General features: G+C 40.1%; 1 protein-coding gene and 1 long non-coding RNA gene across 9 annotated transcripts in view; both read right to left on the reverse strand.

The window, feature by feature from the left end:
• The window catches only part of MYRIP (myosin VIIA and Rab interacting protein), a 357,362-nt gene that overhangs the window by 179,044 nt on the left and 155,454 nt on the right, over window positions 1-22,864 (reverse strand). The gene's annotated exons all lie outside the window — the stretch shown is intronic.
• LOC144294104 (uncharacterized) lies at window positions 6,586-18,561 on the reverse strand. The gene is made up of 2 exons (XR_013361505.1): window positions 18,114-18,561; window positions 6,586-11,925 (listed from the first exon to the last, which is right to left on the reverse strand). It is a non-coding gene; the product is annotated as an uncharacterized LOC144294104 (long non-coding RNA).

Below are 22,864 nucleotides of genomic sequence, written 5' to 3' on the forward strand. Positions count from 1 at the left end.
TCTTCAGATTCAGCTCTCAGAAAATTAGCCTTCACTAACTTGACCATGCTTACCAGTCTGCCCATTTGCTCTCGCTTTACTTGGTCTAGCCTGTTTTTACCTCCTGTCCTTACCAGCTGAATTGAAACCTTGAAGAAGCCCAGCTTATACATCAGTTCCTTTGGGACACTTGTCTCGCTGTTGCTCTAGCTGTTGGGTCCCAAGCATTTTGCAGCCTCCAATAGAGGTCCTTTCACTGCTTCACAACTATGCATGTGTAGACCTTTCTCCAGGTTACCATGGAGGCTGCATGAGCAGTAGTGTGAGCCCTCTGACTCTCCAATCTTGACTGTTAATGTAGGCCTGGCCATTATTGAGTGAACAGGCATCTCTGCTTTATTGGAGAAAGTGCAAAAAGGTCAAACTCTCATGCTGGCCCTTTCCCCAAAGTAACCAACCCAGAACTATGCAAAGAGGCTTCAGGAAAAAAGGAGAAAAGAAACATTACAAATAAAAGGCACATCACGTGGTGCCTGGGTGGCTCAGTTCGTTGATCATCTGACTCTTAATCTTGGCTCAGGTCATGATCTGAGGGTTGTGAGATCAAGCCCCATATCAGGCTCCATGCTCACTGGGGAGTCTGCTTGAGATTCTTTCTCTCACTCCTCCCTCCCCGCTCCACTCACAGGCTCATGCACATGCTCTCTCTCTCTCTCTCTCTCTCAAAATAAATAAATAAAACATTTTTAATAAAATAAAAGGCATATCAAGAATTAATACCCCCAAATTATAAATCAAACAACACAAATGAAGATGGGAACAAAGAGTTCTCTAGAAATTCAGTGATGGCCAGTACACAGATGGTTGTTTTACCATAGGCCTGCTGGCCGGCTGAACTCAGGAAGAATTTATGGAGAAAATAAGTGAAAAATATGTCAGTTTTCCATGAGATGTGTCAGTGCGTATTTCCAGAAAAAGGAATGCTTTTTTATGTAACCATGTGAAATGATCAATTTCAGAAAAATTTAAAATTAACCCAATATTATTCTATTATTATCCATATTCAAATTTTGTCCCAATGTACATTGTGGCTATTTTCTCTCACCTCAAGGAGTTGGTTGAGGATTAAGCATTTCATTTGACTATCATGTTCTGTTAGTCTTCTTTAACCTGAACATTTCCTTGGTCTTTCTTTGTCTTTCATGGTATCAACATTTTGAACACTTCAAGCCAGTAATTTTGTGTAGTATCCCTCAGTGTGTACTTGTCTGATATTTCCTCAAGATTAAATTTCTTCTGAAATTTGGAAGGGTATATTGCTTCTCCTGGTGTGTGAATGGAACTTCACACCAACATTTCCCAATTTATTTTTCCTCCAAATTCTTCAATCTAGTCAAGAGGTTTGTCAATTTTACAGCTTTTTCACTGAACAGCCCTGTGTAAGATGGGATTTTCCAAATACACAGTAAATTTATTTGACTTGCACCGTGGTGGGTAAAGACATCTGAAGAGTTAATCATCCAATATAAACTAAATGAAAATGGCTCATGGCACTACCAACAGAAAAAACTGAATCAAGGTGATCATTTGTAGAGTTGCCACCTTTTTACAAGGCCAAGTTTACAAGGGAACGGGCAATTATAACGATAATTTATTATTCTCCTGATGCTTGGTAAATATATGTTCATATCACTTTTTAAAAAAGCAGGGGGAAGGGGCAGAAGGAGAGAAAGAAGCAGACTCCCCACTGAGCAGGGAGCCTGTAGGACTCAATCCCAGGACCCTGGGATGATGACCTGAGCTAAGGCAGACACTCAACTGACTGAGGCACCCAGGTGCCCCCGTTTATAACATTTTTAAGAAATATGCTGATTTCAGGATCATTAAATGTGAAAACATAGGCATCTCATTATAATCAAATTAATAGCATCCAGAGTTAATCTTATCTGATTAGTCAAGATTCTGGTGCCTAGGGATTCTGGATAGGTCTCCTACAAATTACACATATTTTAGAACTTATATTAATTTAAAAATAAAATATATTTGGTACAAGTTTTACACTAAATAGTACTTTTAAATCTTTTGATATTGTCTCTCATTTCCATAAGAAAGTAGAATTTTTAAAAATGCATGCTACAATGAGCCTTTTAATCAAAGATATCTATAGTAACATTGGCATGCATATCCTGTTGAATGATTATGAAAGTACATTCAACTGTGTAAGTCTAAAATCTTTAATTTGTTGGTTTAATATAAAAATCTCATATTCAAATCCTTAATGTTTCCCAGGAAACACGGCCCTCTAAATATTCAAGTATAACCATGCATATGTAGGTCTTATTTGCAAAATAATCAGGAACAGAACATATACCTATTGTCAGTGTTTTTTCCCTTGGGAGAAGGAAAAATAAGAAAGCTTTTAAGTTTATTCAGAACATAGTCCACTAACCAAAAGTGGCAGAACTCTTTCAGCTCATCACTTTCATTTATAAAAGAAGCATTTAGACAGGAGCCTTCTGGTTTAAAAATAACAGGATAGAGGTATCACTGCCTGAACTCTTCTCTCAAACTGTCTAAGAAGAGCTCATAGTTCTCAGGCAAAATGATCAGAGCACAGAGTCCTCCAAAGTAGGGGTCATCCCTTAAGGGTAAAATTAATGATGCCTGGTGAAATTAAGAAAAACACTCTGTTTTTGCTGTTTGACAGTTGACAATTTTGGTTGTTGTTTTTTGTTTTGTTTTTGTTTATTTTTAGAGAGAGAGTGAGAATTCACAAGTGGGGGATGGGAGAAGGGGCAGAGAGAATCTCAGGCATAGAGCCTGACAGGGCTTGATCTCATGACCCTGAGATTCATGACCTGAGCTGAAATAAAGAGTTAGACACTTAAGTGACTAAGTCACCCATGTGCCTGGACAGTTGACAACTTTGAAGTCTCCTGTTTTCCTCTGCATTTTGCCCTACATCTGAGCAAGCTGGTAAGAAAGCCCACTCAACCTATATAAGCCCCAAGCCCTATGCAGGAATGTTCATCCTCATCCTGTCTTATGACCTAGGCACTATAAAGTCCTAAACACTCTCTGCTTTGCTTGCTACCTGGATTGTCATGAGCCTTCTAGGTGTCCCCAGAAAGTCAGGTTACAGGAGTAAAATACTTTTCCATATCCTCTTGGTGGATGTGGGGTCATCAGTCTCAACAGCTAAACAAATTTTAAGTAGTGTTGATCCACCACCAGGCAGTGACAAAAGACTTGGCTTAGATAAGCAAGGCCAAGGTACATGTAGGCTATGAGATCCAACCAGTATGTCATTCAGCATGGACTGGCAGGATAAGGGCCGCTAAACAAAGTAACACATAGGGAGTCACATTTGAAAGAATCAGGCAGGATGGGGGAGAAAGTGTAGGTGACAAGCTTCCCCAGAGACTGATTTTAGACAGCTAGAAAAGTAAATGCTGACAATTCATGTACACACACACACACACACACACACTGACACACTGTGGCATGCAGGGCTTACCTGCATGGTAAGCAGGGTGGGCAAATCTTGCTAGCCCTCGAGAAAGCGTTCTGTAGTAGCAGACCAAAATTCCAGGTTAACGGCTCCTTCATTTAGACTTTTTAGGCTCCTCTGCCATGTAAACATTTTGCAAAGGGTAAATACAGGAAGAATGCTCTCCATTCAAAATAAAACTTCAAAGGAGTTATCACATTATTTTGCAAAGATACTTTCAGACAAAATTTTTAAAAAAGAATATTAAAAGGAAAGAATATCCAATGGAAAAAAGACAGTCTCTTCAACAAATGATGTTGGGAAAATTGGACAACCACATGCAGAAGAATGAAACTGGACCATTTCCTCACACCATACACAAAAAGAGACTCAAGGATGAAAGACCTAACTGTAAGACAAGAATCCATCAAAATCTTAGAGGAGAACATAGGCAGCAACCTCTCTGCCCTTGGCCACAGCAACTTCTTGCTTGACACAGCTCCAAAGGCAAGGGAAACAAAAGCAAAAATGAACTATTGGGACTTCATCAAGATTAAAAGCTTTTGCACAGCAAAGGAAACAGTTGACAAAACCAAATGGCAACATATAGAATAGAAGAAGATATTTGCAAATAACATATCTGATAAAGGGCTAGTATCCAAAATCTATAAGGAATTTATCAAATTCAACACCCAAAGAACAAATAATCCAATCAAGAAATAGGCAGAAGACACGAACAGACATTTCTCCAAAGAAGACATAAAAATGGCCAATAAACACATGAAAAAAATGCTTACCATCACTCAGCATCAGGGAAATACAAATCAAAACCACAATGAGATACCACCCCATACCAGCAGAATGGCTAAAATTAATAAGTCAGGAAATGACAGGTGTTGGTGAGAATGCAGAGAAAGGGGAATCCTCTTACACTGTTGCTGGGAATGCAAGTTGGTGCAGCCACTCTGGAAAACTTTTTTAACAAAAAGTTAAAAATAGAGCTAACATATGACCCAGCAATTGCACTCCTGGGTATTTACCCCAAAGATATAAATGTAGTGATCCGAAGGGGCACGTGCACCCCAATGTTTATAACAGCAAGGTACACAGTAGCCAAACTATAGAAAGAGCCTAGATGTCCATTGACAGATGAATGGATAAAGAAGATGTGATATGTATATACAATGGACTACTACTCAGCCATCAAAAAAATGAAATCTTGCCATTTGCAACAATGTGGATGGAACTAGAGGATATTATGCTAAGTGAAATAAGTCAACCAGAAACAATTACCATAAGATCTCACTCATGTGGAATTTAAGAAACCTAACAGAAGATCATAGGGGAAGAGAGGGAAAAATAAAACAAGATGAAATCAGAGAGTGAGACAAACCATAAGAGACTCTTAATCATAGGAAACAAAATGAGGGTTGCTGGAGGGCGGGGGTGGAGGGATGGGGTAACTGAGTGATGGACATTAAGGAGGGCACAGGATGTAATGAACACTGGAGATTATATAAGACTCATGAATCACTGATTTCTACCTCTGAAACCAATTATACATTATTTGTTAATTAATTGAATTTAAGTAAAATTTTTAAAAAGAATACTATAAATCAGAGTTAGGCAAAGAATTCAGACTAGAAGAAAGAAGTTCTAAAGAAGAGAATAGGAAACAACAGACATAGATAAGCAGTGAGATGGTGGGATTCAGGAAGGAAATGAAGCAAAAGGCATGATTATAGAAATGAATTTGTAGTGGCAAGAAGGAGAAGAGATATTGCTGCAAACCTGGCCGAGAACACAGCTGATGAGCTGGAGAAAGTACAGCCATATAGCAATGAGAAAGTACATGGCAGGGGTCCGAGGTCTAGAGATGACAGGATGGAGATGGAAGGTGAGTCGAGGAGGAGCACAGCTTGCATAACTTGCATAACATCCAACCAACAGGAAATCAATATGTGATGATATTTTAGAACAGCACTTCTCCAAGTGAGATCCCCAGCCCAACATCATCACCTGGGAATTTATCAGAAATACAAATTTTAGAGCCCTTCCCAAGATCTAATCAAATCAGAAACTCTGGGTTTAGGCCTAGCAAGTTGTGTTTTTAACAAGCTCTCTAGGTGATTCTAGTGCTCATTGAAATTTAGGTTCACTATTATGGAACATGGTTTCCCCAAAACAAAGGAAGATCTCAATTATAAATTAAAGGACACTCTGAATTTTAAGAAAACCAGGCACTAAATAATCAACATAGAGACCCATCTATAGGCATTCAGGCCCCAAACAAAACAAAAGTAAAAATGAACTCACTGGCAGTGGGAGAAAAAAATTAGATTGGCTTCATTATTTCCCACTGCTGCATTTGATGACAGGAAACTGCGAGAGTAATTTCCAAGAAAGAGATTTCCAATCGTTTTTATTCAAACAAATGTAGAACATGTCTCACAGCCAGGCTCAGTGATAGTAAACCTAGGTTTCTTTTGCTCTAACCATATCATGCCTTAGAAGACATGTATTAACACTTCTCGATAAAACTAGCAATCCTCCTTTGTAGGAGGAGTGTTTTTTTCTTAGGCCCTTCCTGCTAGACTGCCCGCCTTGCTGCCATTTCACTTCAGGATCAGCCCCAAACAAGTGAATACACACACACACACAAAAAGAAAGCGGCAAACTCAACTCAATCAGGGATCCAGCAGCTTAATATACTGGAGGGTGGCCTCAGAGAACCTGAGAGAATCTTCAAGATTAATCAGAGTTCACCTCTTCAGGACAGTCTTCCCTGACATTTTGTAAAATGTCATCCTCCCTCCAGCACTCTCAGCCACCCTATCTTGCTTTGTTAAAGTTACCCACAGCAAATATATTTATACTAGTTCATTATCTGTCTTTGTTCACTGCCTATCTCCCTCCACTAGAGCATAAATTCAATGGGAGTTAGGACTTGGTCTCTTTGGTTTTCTTTTGTATCCTTAGTGCCTACCTAGCACAGTCCCTGGCACACAGTAGGTACTCAATAAATTTACAATTTACTGAATGACTGAATAGAGATCTGCTCTTGCAGATAAGGAAACTGAGGTCCCACATAAAGAAAGGATGACCCTCAAACCAAATGTTATTGCTATTAGTAGATTTATTATTTGACAAATTGAACACCAATAAAAAATAAATTTATTATTAAAAAAAGATTTATTATTTGAGTTAAATCATTGATTTAAATAGACAGTTCTCAAATTTAGTATTAACTGTGTCGGCATTACTGGGAGGGATACCTGAGGAAAAGTCTGTACCTCTGTCAACAGGATTTCAGGATTTTGGTGAAGCAACATGTTATATAGATGAGTCAAAGATGGCCTCTGTGTGTTGGCCAATATATCATCTATTTGTCTTTGCAGGCTGAGACTCATTAGCTTAAAAGCCCACTGGAACCATACTCAAAATTTAAATATTTAATTATTTTAAAAATAACCCAAACAAGCAGATTTAGCCATTTAGAGCCTGCCTGCTTTGCACACCTCACAAAACTTCACTTCACAGCTGCTGGCTTTTTGGTGGTAAGACTCCAAGCTGCTATGGCCTTCCAGGGTTCTCTGACCCTGAGTCTTGCAGTGCCCCGGGGGGACATCCCTCTCCCCCAGGAGTCCCCTTGCTCTTCTCTTCTGAGTAGCAACTCCCAGGTAGCTCTGGACAGACCCCTGCTGTAAAAGACTCCTCTGTCATGCAACCCCATTCAAGTCTCATATCTCCATCACATGACAATTCATCAGTGCCCATCACTGCCTTGGGATCTATGCTGAATATAGGCATATGGTTTGAAACCTGAAGGACCATCTCCTCCCTCCACCATGAGAAAAAATCTACTCCTGTTTAAAGGAAAAGAAACCTGGTGCTGGAAGATGAGCTGAAATCTCAGCAGAGAAGCTGATCCCTCAATGACAAGGCTGTCTTGCACCATCCCAATGCTCTAAGGCCACAGAAATCTGCAGGCTGGTGTCAAGTAAAGTGTGTGTGGGGAGTAAGGAGGAAAATTCAAACACATTATATTATATAAAACAGAGGATCTGGACAGCGTTTCCCACGTTCAGTCCAGTCACAGTGAAAAGAATTAGGATCATAATTATGCAAACAGAAATAGCAAAGAAAAAGAGAACGAAGGGAACAAAACACAGGGAAGGATGGTAGGAAAAATTATGGACATGTAGTAGAAAGGGAGGGATGGAGGGGAAAAAGAAGCATATAAGAAGGAGAGAAAGAACCCAGTCTAGACAGTAAGAGAACCCAAGAAAAAGAAGAAACCCACTCTCCCCCCCCTTGAGGATTTGGGACAATGTAAAACTCAATAGGAACACAAACTCAACAAGACAAGTATTCAAGAACTTAAAGACAAACAAGAGGATGATACGGAAGGATGGTTACAGACCTAAAGAAACAAACTGAGGATAAAACACCACTGTTATACAGCACTAAATACATTAGAACATAAAGGAACACAGCAGACAATAGTCAAATTATGGACCTAAATAAAAGATGGGTAGCAATCAGAATGAATCCCATAGGAAAATGACAAAGTTTCTAAGAAGGGTCCCAGGACACCCTTAAAAATTTAAGAGAATAGGCATAAGGATATAAGGCATAAGGATATAAGGACATAAGGATAACTCCTGTTCATGAAGTTCAGTGAGCAACAAATGAAACAAAAGAAATACATTGCAGATATGATAGCCAAAAATTTCTTTAAACTGAATGAGAGATTGAATTTGCATATCGCAAAGGCACACTATATTTTAATAAAAGTGTGAGCCTTATAGCGAGCCTTATGGTAGTTAGGCTATAACTTCATTGATACAGACAGAAATCTAGACAATCAGAGAGAAATGCGTTTGGGATCTACATGGGGGAAATGTCAATCTGGCCTGAAATTTCACTAGAGGGGCATCTACTGACATTCATGGGGCAACTTCTGTCGTTCATGAAGAACAGGGGACCTGAGGACATTGCACTAGAGCAAATTGTTGTTGTTAAGAAGGTAGAAAAGCATCAGACAGACATTCTCAAATATGAAAAAACAAATTAAATGAGTCACTTGTGAATCTTTCTTGCAAAAAAATACCTACTGGACAATAGAATCCAGACGACAAAATGATGGATGGACAAGCAGAAGCTCAGTGCCAGAAAGCAGTGGAATTGTGTATTGATCAGATTAGACTAGATATCAGCGCAAACATCCCTCACCTTTAAATGGCTCTTGTTCTCAAAATTTTACTCTGTGATCTTGCAAAATCTGCTCTAGGTCCATCAGCCTCTTCAGGGACTCTGCCTTCCACATAAAGGTTCAGTGCTGCACCTCCACAGTAATGCATGATTCCACATCCTCCAAGACAAGGAAGGAGAGCTCCAGAGATTCTCATGCAGGCAACTGAATGCTTCTATCCAAAATGACATATGGATGCTTGTATTCTTTTATGAGATGATCAGTCAGGTGCAACCACAAGACAGGACAGAGGAGAGACTCAGGAAACAACGAAGTTTACTATGCTTACAGGTCCTAGAGACAAGAGACACAGCACACCACACAGAGCCACACAGGAGAGACATCTGAGTGGTCAGGAGGCAGAAGACAGGAGTGAGGGGAGAACTTAGAGCCAGAGCCTTTATCTGGGTTTCCATGCCAAAGGCAACGCAGGGCAGGGTGAACAGGGTGAACAGTTTAGGATTGGGTAATCTGAATAATCTCTACAGGATATGGGCTTCAGAACTGGTCCCTAGTTGGCCGCACCTGGCCCTGGGATGATTAGGGCAGAGGACCACTGCCTTTTGGGATGTTTAAGTCAGACAGAGGAGGCAAAAGCCTAATGATGAAACCAGTCAGCTCACTGAAAGATTCAAAATCAAAATAATGACCTCCAAAATGGGCAAATGATGAGCATCAATGCCATCTGCCTGTAAAATGAAGACTAACAGCCGTGTGCTCCTCCTAGGCTGGCAAGTATGAATCTGGCTTTTCTGTGGCAGCAGTGGCAGAGGTCCCAGAGCCAAGTTCTTCCTTCGTGGTGCTGAAAGGTGGCTATGTGGGATCTCCACATGTTGGCAGGAACTGTGGCTGAGATGGGTCATCTGGGAGCCAAAAGTGGAAAGGAGATCCCTGATTTCTGTGGCTTCCTGAAAGTTTCCTGCTTCCTGCTCTTGGCAGAGGAAGCAATTCTTTTGCTAGGTCAGTTCTCCACGTTGTCCTGGGACCCTTCTTAGAAACTTGGTCTGGAGTATGCTCCTCCAGCCCTGTCAATAATATACAAGCATCTAATTCTCTATATTAAAAATCTTTCTGCTCAAAATAGGTACATTGGCTTTCTTATTTGTCATTGAACTGTTATTGAGACATATGACCTCAAATCTTTGGCTTTAATCAGTTTTGGGTGGATTGGAGAGTTACAGCAGTCCCCCCTTATTGGAGGGGGATACATTCCAAGACCCCCAGTGGATGCCTGAAACCACAGATAGTACTGAACCCTATATATGCTGTTTTTTTTTCCTATACATATATACCTATGATAAAGTTTAATTTATAAATTAGGCACAGTAAGAGATTAATGACAGTAAACTATCTTACTGTGGTCTCTCTCAAGATATCGTACTGAGCTATACTCACCCTTCTTGTGATGATGTGAGATGATGAAATGCCATGTGAGGACATAAAGGGAGGTGAATGATGTAGGGACTGTGACAGAGCATTAGGCTACTACTGACCTTCTGACAATTTGTGAGAAGGAGAATTATCTGCTTCCAGACTTCAGTTGACCACAGGTAACTGAAACTATGGAAAGTGATACCATAGGAAAAGGGGAACCACTACTGGACACTGAAAGCAAACAAAAACTTCTATAAGAAGATGTAGTAGAATATATTTCTACCCTGAGAGCTGGAATGAATCTCTTTCAAAGACTCACATTTCCTTCTTTTTTTTTTTTTTTTTTTTTTTCCTGGAGAGAATACATGTGCATGAATCGGTGTCAGGGGAAAGTAGAGGGAGGGAGAGAATCTGAAGCAGACTCCATGTTCAGTGCAGAGCCCAATGTGGGGCTTGATCTCATGACTCTGAGATCATGACCTGAGCTGAAATCAAGAATAGTATGCTTAACTGACTGAGCCACCTAGGCCCCCCAAAAGACCCAAATTCCTAACTAAAAAGGAAAAGACTTAAAAATTTTACTACATTAGGGATCCCTGGGTGGCGCAGCGGTTTAGCGCCTGCCTTTGGCCCAGGGCGCGATCCTGGAGACCCGGGATTGAATCCCACATCGGACTCCCAGTGCATGGAGCCTGCTTCTCCCTCTGCCTGTGTCTCTGCCTCTCTCTCTCTCTCTCTCTCTCTCTGTGACTATCATAAATAAATAAAAAAAATTAAAAAAAATAAGATCCACTTATAAAAAAAATTTACTACATTAAAATGTACAATTTCTGATTATCAAAAAAATGAAGGACAAGGCCACAGTCTGGGAGAGGATATTGGCAGCACAAATAAAAGATTAGGGATTGGTGTTCATAATGTAAAAGGAACTTCTACTTGTTTTTAAGAAAAAGAAGAAAATAAATATGAAAATCAGTAAAAGTTACAAATTGGCAATTCATCAAAGAGGAAATATAAATGACTGGGAAACATATAAAGATGTATAAGTTCACTAGTAAAATAAAATGCAATTAAACCTTAACTTATATTATGTAAATTAAAAATATAATTAAAATACAATTAAAAGCATCATTTTATACCTATCAGATTTGCAAGAACTAAAAATACATTTTGATACCAACTGTGAGGATGTGACAGGGATTTTATTATACCAATTATGGGAATATAGACTGTTGTAATTCTGATGGAGAACATTTGTGATACAGCTAGTAAAGTGGAATATGTATATACCCTACAACTTAAAAATCAATTCTAGCTATGTATCCTAGAAAAACTCTTGTGCATGTATATAAATGTGTAAGAATGTCCTGGTAGCATTGTTTTATAACAGTTAAAAATGAGAAACAATTTAAATATCCTTTAACAGGAGAACAGGGATTGTGGTGCAGTTGTACAAAGGAGTACCATATGCAGTACAAGTGGCTGTATTGTTCAGGACAGAATAGACTTTGATATACTAACTTCCAAATTTTAGTTGGCTTAAGACTACAAGGGTATTTTTGTTTTTGTTTTTGTTTTTGCACATATTACATGTTCAGTATGGCTTGGCAGGAGGCTCTGTTCCATACAATCACTTAGAGACCCAGGCAAAGACTTCACCATCTTATAGCTGCACAACTTGAACATAAGGCCTTTAAGGTCACCATTGAAGGGGAAGAGGGAAGGTCCTCTAGTTAACTGTCTTGACTTGAGCATGATACGTGACACTTCTGATCAGAGTCGCTTGTCCAAAATCAATTGTGTGTCTCTGGTCTACCTGCAAAGGAGGCTGGAAAATATAGGGAGCATATAAGATATTTGATGAACACTATCTCTACCATATAAATGAACCATACATGTAACACGAGTAGATATAATAAAGTTGAACAATGGGGGCACCTGGGTGGTTCAATCAGTTAAGTGTCTGACTCTTGATTTTGGCTCAGGTCATGATCTCAGGGTTGTAAGATTGAGCCCTGGGTCAAGCTCTGCATTATATGGAGTTTGCTTGAGATTCTCTCTCTCTCTTTCTCTCTCTCTGCCCTTCTCACTCATTCTCTCTCTCTCTCAAATAAACAAATATTTTAAAAAATATTTGTAAGGGAGGAAGATATAATTAAGGGGGGATACTCAGAGGCTTCCATTAGGCTACGTAATATTTTAGTTCAAAATTTAGGTGATGAATCCATAATTATGTGCCAAATAATTTTTAGTTCTCTTTGTATAACTTTATTATTACATAGTAAATTAAGAAACATTGGCTATTAAAGATGACATCCATATTGCCAAGCTAAAAATCATCAGCTGTATAACTTAGCCTGATGATTACACATTTTATTTGAGCATAAAAAAATGAAATGTATACAGTAAAATAGTTTTTACCTGATGTTTATATGAAAGTTGTGCACATTTTTTTTAGTTCCTAGGGGCACTAAAATTTTTAATTTTGTTTTTTAATTTTTATTTATTTATGATAGTCACAGAGAGAGAGAGAGAGGCAGAGACACAGGCAGAGGGAGAAGCAGGCTCCATGCACTGGGAGCCCGACGTGGGACTCGATCCCGGGTCTCCAGGATCATGCCCTGGGCCAAAGGCAGGCGCTAAACCGCTGCGCCACCCAGGGATCCCCCTAGGGGCACTAAAATTAAATGATTTGAGTCAATAACCTGGAACATTCACTGCATGATCCTATGAAATCTTTCAGAAAGACAAGTGGACAAGTGGACAAGTGTCCTTATTTGTTGAGTGGTAATATCTTTAACTGCCTTGGTCAATGCTGGGAAAGAAACTATAAGAATTAAATTAAATTTAATAATATTAAAACAATTATTTTTGCTGTGCCTTGATGTTCATAAGCAATTATACTGTGTTTAATATTTTATAAAGTAAAGGAAATAGCTATTTAACAAGCTCAAAATGAAAACAACATAATAAGAATACTTTTTATTGTAGCTAAAGTGTTGCTAAGTGATTTATGTTTAGGTTATAGTAGTTTTTGAGGAAACTCTCATAACTTCCAAATTCAAAAGGACTGTATAACTTGCCCAGAGTCACATGGCAAAAACATGGCTGATCCAGGATTCAAAGCCAGATCTGTCTGATGCAGACCACATGAATGAATGTAGGGTTGAAGAGTACTTTGAGAGATTGCCAAACTAATCCCTTCCTCTGGGAGGTGCTGCCAAGAGATGAAAAATCTGGGTTTCCCTTTTTTTTAATAAAGATTTTATTTTATTCATGAGAGACACACACACAGAGAGAGAGCTGGGCTTCCTATTAATGGACATTTCCAGTGTAGAGGATCATCACCTTTTTGATATAACTTAGGTTCCATCACCCTATGTGTGCACCACTGTGCACTGTGTTAGAGAAAGAATGAATTATGGATGGTCTGAGAGTGGTCATTGGTGTCCCTGAGCAGGACACACTAGGACCACCAAGGCACTTGGTACCTGTGCTGGGTCAGCAACCTTCTCCTTTCTAATTAGCCAATGGCAGATATAACCTGCCTAAGCTAACACTTACAGCTGCTCATGGCTGTTCCATTCCACTCAGGAGCTCTGCTGTGTTAGAAAAGAGAGTTTTCAATTATCTTTTGTGAAAGTCATTTTGAGAGATCAGTTGCCTTAACCCCAAAATACAATCTCAGTAATAAGCCTGTGGGGATGAGTCAGTTGAGGGAAAATGTGAAGAACACACTGGCTCAAGGCAGCCTTTGCCATAGGTCTTTGTTTAGGCTTCTTGGAAATCTTAATTGAGACTCTTCCTGTGCATCCAGAGCCGAGCCACTAGAATCCAGTAGATAAAGAGGCTGGTGTATGAGGTGGGGCAGGAGAGAAGAAGAGGGTCGGGAGTGGGAGGTTGGGGAAGTCAATAACAGTGTGCTCCACCATTGCTAAGGGAGCTGTTCCTTAGGGTCCTTAGAAAAGCCAGCCAGGCTATGATCATGACATCAACAACAGCAGTCATAATAATAGTAACTGACATTCACTAAACACCCAAATGTCAGGCACTAAAGAAGGTTCCTTCAATTAAATTCTCACAACTCCAAAGGTAAGGTGCTATTATCCTTTTCCCTTGGCAGTGAGTGGTGGATTTGAACTCAGATATGTAATTCTAGCATCTGTGCTATTTCCAACATGGCACAGACTGACTCATATCAGTAAGGTACCCAACCTGCTGGATTTATGATGTGCTATGGTTTTTCAGCCAATCCGATATCATCTATTGAACCAAAGCTGTTTAATAAAATCCAATCTATTCAACCGAAGTCATCTAACTTCTTCATGCTTACATTTCCTGGTACATAAAGTGGGACAAATGATAGTACCTACTTCATATACTATTACGAATATTAAAAGAGTTAATATTTGTAATACTTCTAGAGCATGCCTAGCACACAGCGTTATGTAAGTGGTTGTTATATAAAATTCTCCCTAAATAAAGCTTCCCCTATGGCATCTGGGAGAATGGTCATATTCTTCCAGCAGAGAAAACATGAGCTCAGAGAACCCGGAGGAAGATTCACGAGTCAGACAACAAGGAAGGTTCTTGTTGTGTTGGAGGGGGTCAGGAAGGAGGGAGAAGGCCTCTAGCTTGAAGCTGAAGGTCTTATGTCAACAGGCACTGAGCTGAAAACTGAGCCCACGAGTTCTATCTTCTCTACCAGGAAAAATGATAGTGAAACTGTTAATTGTAGTAGGAACAGTGTCAGGAGGGAGCTGAATCACAAGATATATATGGGGGTGGCAAGGGAAGTGTCCACTGCCTCAACCATATTCATGTGGAGTTATATCCCAGAGACAGAAAGAACGGCCATGCGTAGTTCTGGAAGCACTGCTGCTGATGTCCACAGAACCACAGATGTTCTCTAAAGAGCCAGAGGCTACCTATGCCCTGGCTTTCTGCCTCCTACCCAGACATCCCAGAGGCACTCTGCACACTAGTTATGCTGAACCACCTGTGGTTTTCTCAACATCTCAAGGAGTTTCAAGCTCTGGTCGCAGCCCACCCAGAGCACCAATGAACAACTACAGTCTTACTGGCTTAAGGGAAGGTCCAAAACCTAGTTTAAGACCAGAGAAAACAAAATTCTTACTGCTGATCAATCTAATCACACTTGGTCACCCAGGCACCTACCCCGAGCAAGCCTTTCCTAAGGGGCTTCTCCCTCCCAGCATTGAGGCCAGGGCTGTCCCACTGCCCACTCCTGCTCTGCATGAGGATGAGGACAAGGTTGTAGAGCACACAGTGCACAGCCAGGGCAGAGTATGGAAAGATGAAGGGGCCCTACCCTGCCCCTGACGCCCCATGTCTGGAAAACGAGTGCCCAAGAAAATATGCTTGCTTCTAGCCTTCTCACACTCAATAGGGCTGGCGAAAGAGCAGGTGGGAGTGGTGGCTGGTGGTATTTGTTTGCAGAGTACTTAACATCCTAACCTTGCTATACATTGTCCCTCATCTTCTAGTCCCCAGCACATTGCCATGTTCTTCATCATCCATTCAGCTACTCTCCACCCAAGCCACAGCTTTATGTTTTGTTTCTCTGGCCCGTAGCATACCTCTGTGCCAACATGCCATGCTCAAGATGCATCTGGTGCCAAAGCACCACAGCCAGATAGTGCCTATCACACCTGTGATGGTATCTCTGAAATGTCAACCTTCAACACCAGCCCTCTCCCCCCAAAATAAGAAAAGGAAAAGAAAAACCTTTAGGTTTTTAGGGGACAATAACAAAAGAATGCTCAATACAGTTGCAGATAATGCTCTATTTTGCTTAATTTCTCTAATAAAAATAAAATTTGGAAGAAGTGATCTGTAGATAGTTTTGCTTTTTGGTAATTCCCTTTATGCTAAAAGATAGGGTCCACTCTGATTTACAATATCCTCCCCTGCTCACCACCCAGTCTTTTTGGTGGTCTCCTTATTTTCCAAGATGCTTCTTAAGGATCCTGACCTCTGTAGAGCTTTCTCAGATTTCTCAAGCCAGAATTGATGGTGGTTTCTTTTCTTTTCTTTTTTCTATTTATTTATTTATTCATTTATTTTTAATAATAAATTTATTTTTTATTGGTGTTCAATTTACCAACATACAGAATAACACCCAGTGCTCATCCCATCAAGTGCCCCCCTTAGTGCCCGTCACCCATTTACCCCCACCCCCCCGCCCTCCTCCTCTTCCACCACCCCTAGTTCGTTTCCCAGAGTTAGGAGTCTTCATGTTCTGTCTCCCTTTCTGATATTTCCTACCCATTTCTTCTCCCTTCCCTTCTATTCCCTTTCACTATTATTTATATTTCCCAAATGAATGAGACCATATAATGTTTGTCCTTCTCCAATTGACTTATTTCACTCAGCATAATACCCTGATGGTCGTTTCTTTCTCCAATCACAACTTTTTAACGTGAATTCTAGCACTTACAACAATTAATTACATTGTAAAAACATGCTTGTAAGTTTTGGTTACCCCACCAACACACTCCAGTTTCTCAACTATGAGCTCCATGTGTCAAGAACTGTGTATTATTTATTGTTAAATCACATGGTAAAACACAGTATTTGGCAGCAGTAATGGACATTATTAAGTGTATTTGGAATGAATGTTTCTGGAATGAAAATTCTCAAAGTTAGCTAGCTTCTCCTAGCCTATCTTGATTCCCAAGATTGTTCAAAGGCATCTCCAGTAACTGCATCAGTAACTACAGTTAATCCCTCATTGTCTCATTCTCAGTGATATGATTCTTCTGAAGAAAACTGATCTGTGACGGGTACGGCTATTTCTCATCACACAGCTTGGCAGAGTATTGGTTGAGGGATGCTGAAGTTCAGGCCTGGGTTTCTCTATTCTTTCACAATTTCAACCACCAACAACTGGTAGCCTATTATGTGCTAGGAGCTGATCCCTGTGCTGGTTCCCAGCTTCTTGTGTCTTAACAGCGGCTGCTGAGTCTTCGTCTACCATCCAACAAGTGTGTAAACTTAGGTGAATCCCTTAAGCCTCTTGGCCTCAATCTCATTTATAGACAGGAAAAAAAAGATTGTCCTGCATATTTTGGCCAGGATCAACTGATATAAGACAATTCATTCTTAGTTTCACTTGCTCTAGAAACTGTTCATGTCCCTAAACAAAAAGCCCAAGCTGAAAGCTCTGGTGTTGCTGAAAAGTGCTCATGGATAAGGCGCAGAGCACAAGAAGGTGTTTTGGGGACCTAAATTAGCTCAAGTTATAGGGAATGTGGGTAAGCTCAAGGATTTATGGACCTGAGCAGGGGCCAGTTAGGAGCAGAGGTGTCTGGACCTTTGGAATCACTCCTGCCAATGGCACTATTTCTAAACTAGGAAATCTGACCAACTGCAGAAAGACTGCACCTTCACAGTTTTTGTAAAAGCCCTAGATTAATGAGACACTCATGCTTGAGCCAACTGGGAAGAGTCAGAGAGAAAGCATGACTGCTAGACCAAGAACCAAGAAGATGAATGGGGATGGGGACAGGGACAGGGCTGTCTCTCATAACTACTGGTCAGACTCTCAATTCTTTAGCAGGGAGGGATTTGACATTGACATCAGAACCCAGATGTGCAAGCATACCTTACTTTGTCATGCTGCACTTTATTGCACTGAGCAAACATGTTTTTTTTTTTTTTTTAAATTGAAGATCTGTGGCAACCCTGTGTCGAGTAAGTCTCTTGGCACATTTTTCCAACAACATCTGCTCACTTTGTGTCTCTGTGTCACATGTTGGTTAGTCTCACAATATTTCAAACTTCTTTAGTATTAGTACATTTGTAGTGATCTGCAGTCAGTGATGATGACTCACTGTAAACTCACACGATTAACATTTTTTGGCAATAAATATTTGTAATAAAGATATGCACATTGTAATTTTGGACATAATGCCACTTCACACAACAGATGACAGTACAGTGGAAACATAACTTTCATATGACCTGGGAAATGAAAAAATTCATTTGACTCACCTTATTGTGAGATTTCCTTCATTGCAGTCATCTGGAACCAAACCCATAATATCTCTGAGGTGTGCCAGTGCGGTGTTCTATATTTGTTGAATTACGATGATGTTTATGTGAATGTTCATAATCATATACGGTTGAGTCCATGGCATGGCTTCAGTCATTCCCAATTAATTCTCTGGTTTCTATTTACCAAGTTAGAACCTCCAGCTAATGGTAAAAGTGGAATCTATTCTGGGGCTTCCAGCTGACACCTCTTGCCTAGGTGAAGGAGCTCTTTCTTTTGGCAAAAGCCATTTTAGCAAGGTCTCTTAGCCCTGGATGTACTCCTCAACGAAGACATTTGAAAACAGTGAAGTGTTAGGGAGGGCATTGTTACAATAATTGTAACAATTAAGCATTATTGTAAGCATTGTTACTATAGGGACCATCTTTCATAAGGCCTCTTCATGTCCAGTACAGTATGGCTGTTAATGGGAGGCAAACCAGAGAGATGGGCCTCTTCTATCTCCAGAACGTCATCAAGTATCTAGGGCATAGGTGCTTTTTATATTTTTGTCTCTTTTTTTTCCTCAAACAATGACAAACTGTTCAATCACTTGCTCAATTTTAAAGACTATCTTCTAATGATTTTCTCTCTTAACTTAATGTATCATCAATTAGGGGCTTGATGGTTGGTGGATATGCATTTGGCTAATTATAGGCTAATAAAGGTGGGGCTGGGGGAATGCCTACTGGCCTCAAGACTGAGTGCAAAAATTTAAATACCAGAGTCTAAAATGGCTAAAATTTGGCATTTTCCCTCTACCATGTCAATAGGCAAGTTCATGATGATGACACCTGCTAGACCAGTCACTGTTAGGAGAAAATGCTGCCAAAAGACCAACGATTTGTTAAGCTTCCTCACTGTTGCCAAGGCCAGAAAGTGGCTCTCTCCTTGGGGTTCCATAACCCATAGGTCTGCAGTCAATGAACAGAAATCCCCAGATATTTCAAACTGTACAACATAGCAGACACTAATGGTTGTCATCAAATCCACCCTGCTTCATCCTGGCAAACATCCTACAAGAGTGTCCCAGCATGTTTGGGATGGGCATGTGTTGATCCAGGTGATGGGCCATGATTGGTCTAAGCTGGGGGTTAGCAAACTTTTTCTGTAAGTGGACAGATGATAAATATTTTTGTATCTGTGAACTACATGGTCTCCACTGTAACTATTCACATCTGTTCTTTTAGTTGAATAAGCCATGGTCATGTACATAAACATGGCTGTGTTCCGGCAAAACTTGTTATAAAAACAGGTAACAGGCCAGATTTGGTCTGTGGGCCATTGCCGGCTGACTTCTTTAACAGCCAGAATATTAACATTTTTCATTTCTCTCTTTGAATAGATATTTCTATCCCACTTTACTTCCCTTTCAGAATTTCATTTTAATGTCACATATTTTTATGTTTATGTATTATTTATCACCCTGATATCATTCTTTGTCACAGAAATATGTGCAATAAATTGAATTTAATTAACTTTTGAGCCTTGAAGCTCAAAGTGTCAAAATATTTATCTTGGGTTTAGTTATCAATTCTGATTATTAAGATACAATTAGTCAAGAACATAAATATACAATATCTCATAGCATATGAAAACTGCATGAAATTCAACCTTCAGTGCTCATAAAGTTCTATTGGAATACAAAAAAACCCCTCATACATATATTCAAATTCTGATAAATAGTAAAGAAACATAAACATACATTTACATTTACTTATTTATTTACTTATGTGTCTTGTAGTGAGGTGGCATTTTTATTGGTTCCTTTATGCACAGATGGATATTTATTACTTGAATGAGATTGTGTTTAGCACTCATTTTATGTGTTCTTATTAAAAACTAAACTCTGAGGAATTTTTTTACTATAGATGGGAACAGAAGCAGTTTTTTTTAAATAGTAATGTCCTTCAACTTTGAACTCCATCTGAGTTATATGCCTGAAATCACATGGCAATATAGGATTCAATATTATTTTTAGTGGTCATTTAGGTCCTCCTTCAATTTCGTTGAAACTAAAGAAGCAGAAATCACCTGACCTACAAAAGGGGATAATGCTCAGCCGTTAGGTACAAGGACATGTTTGTGGCACTCCTGGCCTATACACAAACATCACTTACACCCTCACATCTTCCTCTATTCTCATAGACCAGCTCTTCTCTTCCTAGTACATATTGAATTAATGTATAGCTGAAACCCTTTCTGTTTGTTATGCAACAGGGATTTTAGACAATTAGAAATTTGTGAACTCTTTTTCTTGCAGGTCACACTGAATTATTGGCTAGACATGCCAGTTTCAAGACAACACATTTAAGTGTGGAAGATTAGAAAACACGCAAAAAACAAAAATATCCCCTTCTCAGTCCCATGTCAGGATGGTCACATGCCTCTTCTCCTTGGCCTAAAATTTCTATCTTGCAGCTCTGATTGTATTATGTCTACGTACCAGTTACAGTTCTTTAAGTTCTGTTTTATTTATTTTTTTGTAGATATTTTATTTATTTATTCATGAGAGACACAGAGAGTCATAGACACAGGCAGAGGGAGAAGCAGACTCCATGCAGGGAGCCTAATTTGGGACTCGATCCTGGGTCTCCAGGATCACGCCCTGGACCAAAGGTGGCGCTAAACCGCTGAGCCACCCAGGGTGCCCCTAGGTTCTGTTTTAAACAGCAAGAATGAAATCTGGATGACTTCTTTGAAAAGGTAACTTAATGAAAAGGTCTGATGGCTTAAAGAATTGAGGGAAAAGTTGAATATCTAAGACCTGAGGCAGCAGCATCAGAGATCTCAGTAATGGGAACATCAACACCCGTCATCATTTTGTCACCTATCTTGGGATGACTCAGCTCTAATTGCCTCAGTTGATGTGTTGCTGCACCCAAGATTCAAATTTCCAGAGAGGATCAGATTGGCATTTTTAGGGTCATGGGCCCATTTATTGACTGAGGTGGTTCATCTTCCACTTTTTCATATCCCAAGTTTTCTTTTTTTCCTGCTTTGCCTAAATCAATGCCTGCATTACTGCTGCAACTCAAATTTCCCCAAGCTCCCCACCTAAGGGAAGATACACATATGTGGTAATCTTATTTACAATTCTGATGTTCTGGGTTCTGTGTCTCCTCCTGAACAAAGCAGGAAGGACATCAGTCTCCACCTACAGTGTGTCTCCTGGGTCTTTTTTGGAGTCCTAGGAAGTCTCCCGGGAAGTCACTGGTGGTGCTTCCCCTTTCTAATCCCTGCTAATGTCCAGTTGTAGAGAAACCACTGGATTTAGGATTCTCTACCACCAGGCCCTTCTCTCCTTTGCAAATGCCAAATCACTGTCCAGCTTCCCTCAGTGCTACTAGGGCCAGTAATCCTCCCTATGTTTGAGCTTCTGTTCTCAAATGGGAATGTCTCCCTCCCCAGGTCTATATCATACACTGTCCTCTAGGCTGCAGAGTAACACTGTTGGGTCCCATGTTCCATGGTGAAAACAGCTTCTTTGTTTCTGCCTGTAGCTTCCTCTCTCTGGGGCCAAGCAGGAGAATATATAGTAGGGTCTCCCATTTCACTTCTCTCTGTCTATCTCCCATCTCCCCTTGTCCTACATTCCTTGAAAGTCCCTGTATTAGTTCTCATTCCTTCAGGAAAAAAATGAACCAATAGGAGATCTATCTATCTATCTATCTATCTATCTATCTATCATCTATCATCTTCATCATCATCTCTTGAGGGAGATATTTATTTTAAGAAGTTGGATCATAGAACTCTGGATGCTGGCAAGTCAAAATCTTTGGCAGGGTAGACCAGCAGGCTGGAGACCCAGAGAAGAGTGGCTGTTGCAGCTTGTCTAAAGGCTGTCAGCCTCAGTCTTTTCTTCTCAAAGGCCTTCAACTGATTGGACAGGGCTCACACATTATAGAGGGTAATCTGCTTTACTAAGAATCTAATGATTTAAAAGTTAATATGATCTAAAAAATATCTTCACAGCAACATCTAGACTACTGTTTGACCAAATACCTGGGGAGCATGGCCTAGCCATGCTGACACATAAAATTAGCTGTCACAGCTCCTTATCTAAACAAACATGTTAGTAAAAAACCATGGTTATCAGCCGAAAAATGTATCCTAAATGCTCATTGTGAACACTACAGATTTAATCAAAAGCCTACTAAGCTTTGTTTGTCGAAGTAAATCTTTCTTCTCTTTTTTAAACCTATTAAAAGATGTGCTGAGAGGCCAATGGTTTACCAAAATATCTCAAAGATTTAGTTCATGCTCTTAATGCTCAGTGTCACACAATGTCATAGTCTGTATTTTCCCTTAAAAGGTAGGCTTTTAGAGAATCAGTCATTCAGTGGATATAGTACCCACTCAACCCTGGTGGTTCAGACCGGATACATGTGAGAGTGAAAGGCCTCAGCTAAGAGGGCCGTGAGGAGCTCAGAGTACCAAAGGGAAGGGAATATCATGTGGTACCTTACTCTTCCTCCCTGATATTCACTCCCGTGTCTTAGGCTGTCCTCATTGCTATGGCTGCACAGGAAGTGTGAGTGCCCAGTTAACTGCCTATAGACACACAGTGCCTTCAAGAGGAACAGAAATCTACACTACCCCTTTAACACTGGAGCACAGACTGTCTGGGGCTTCCACAGACTTAAAAGTAGGGTCCCAGTAGCTGGCTGAGCAAGCAGGCCTGCTGGGAAGCTGAAGGAATGGGGCCCAA

The sequence above is a fragment of the Canis aureus genome, chromosome 22, assembly GCF_053574225.1.
Source record: "Canis aureus isolate CA01 chromosome 22, VMU_Caureus_v.1.0, whole genome shotgun sequence".
Taxonomy (NCBI): Eukaryota; Metazoa; Chordata; class Mammalia; order Carnivora; family Canidae; genus Canis; species Canis aureus.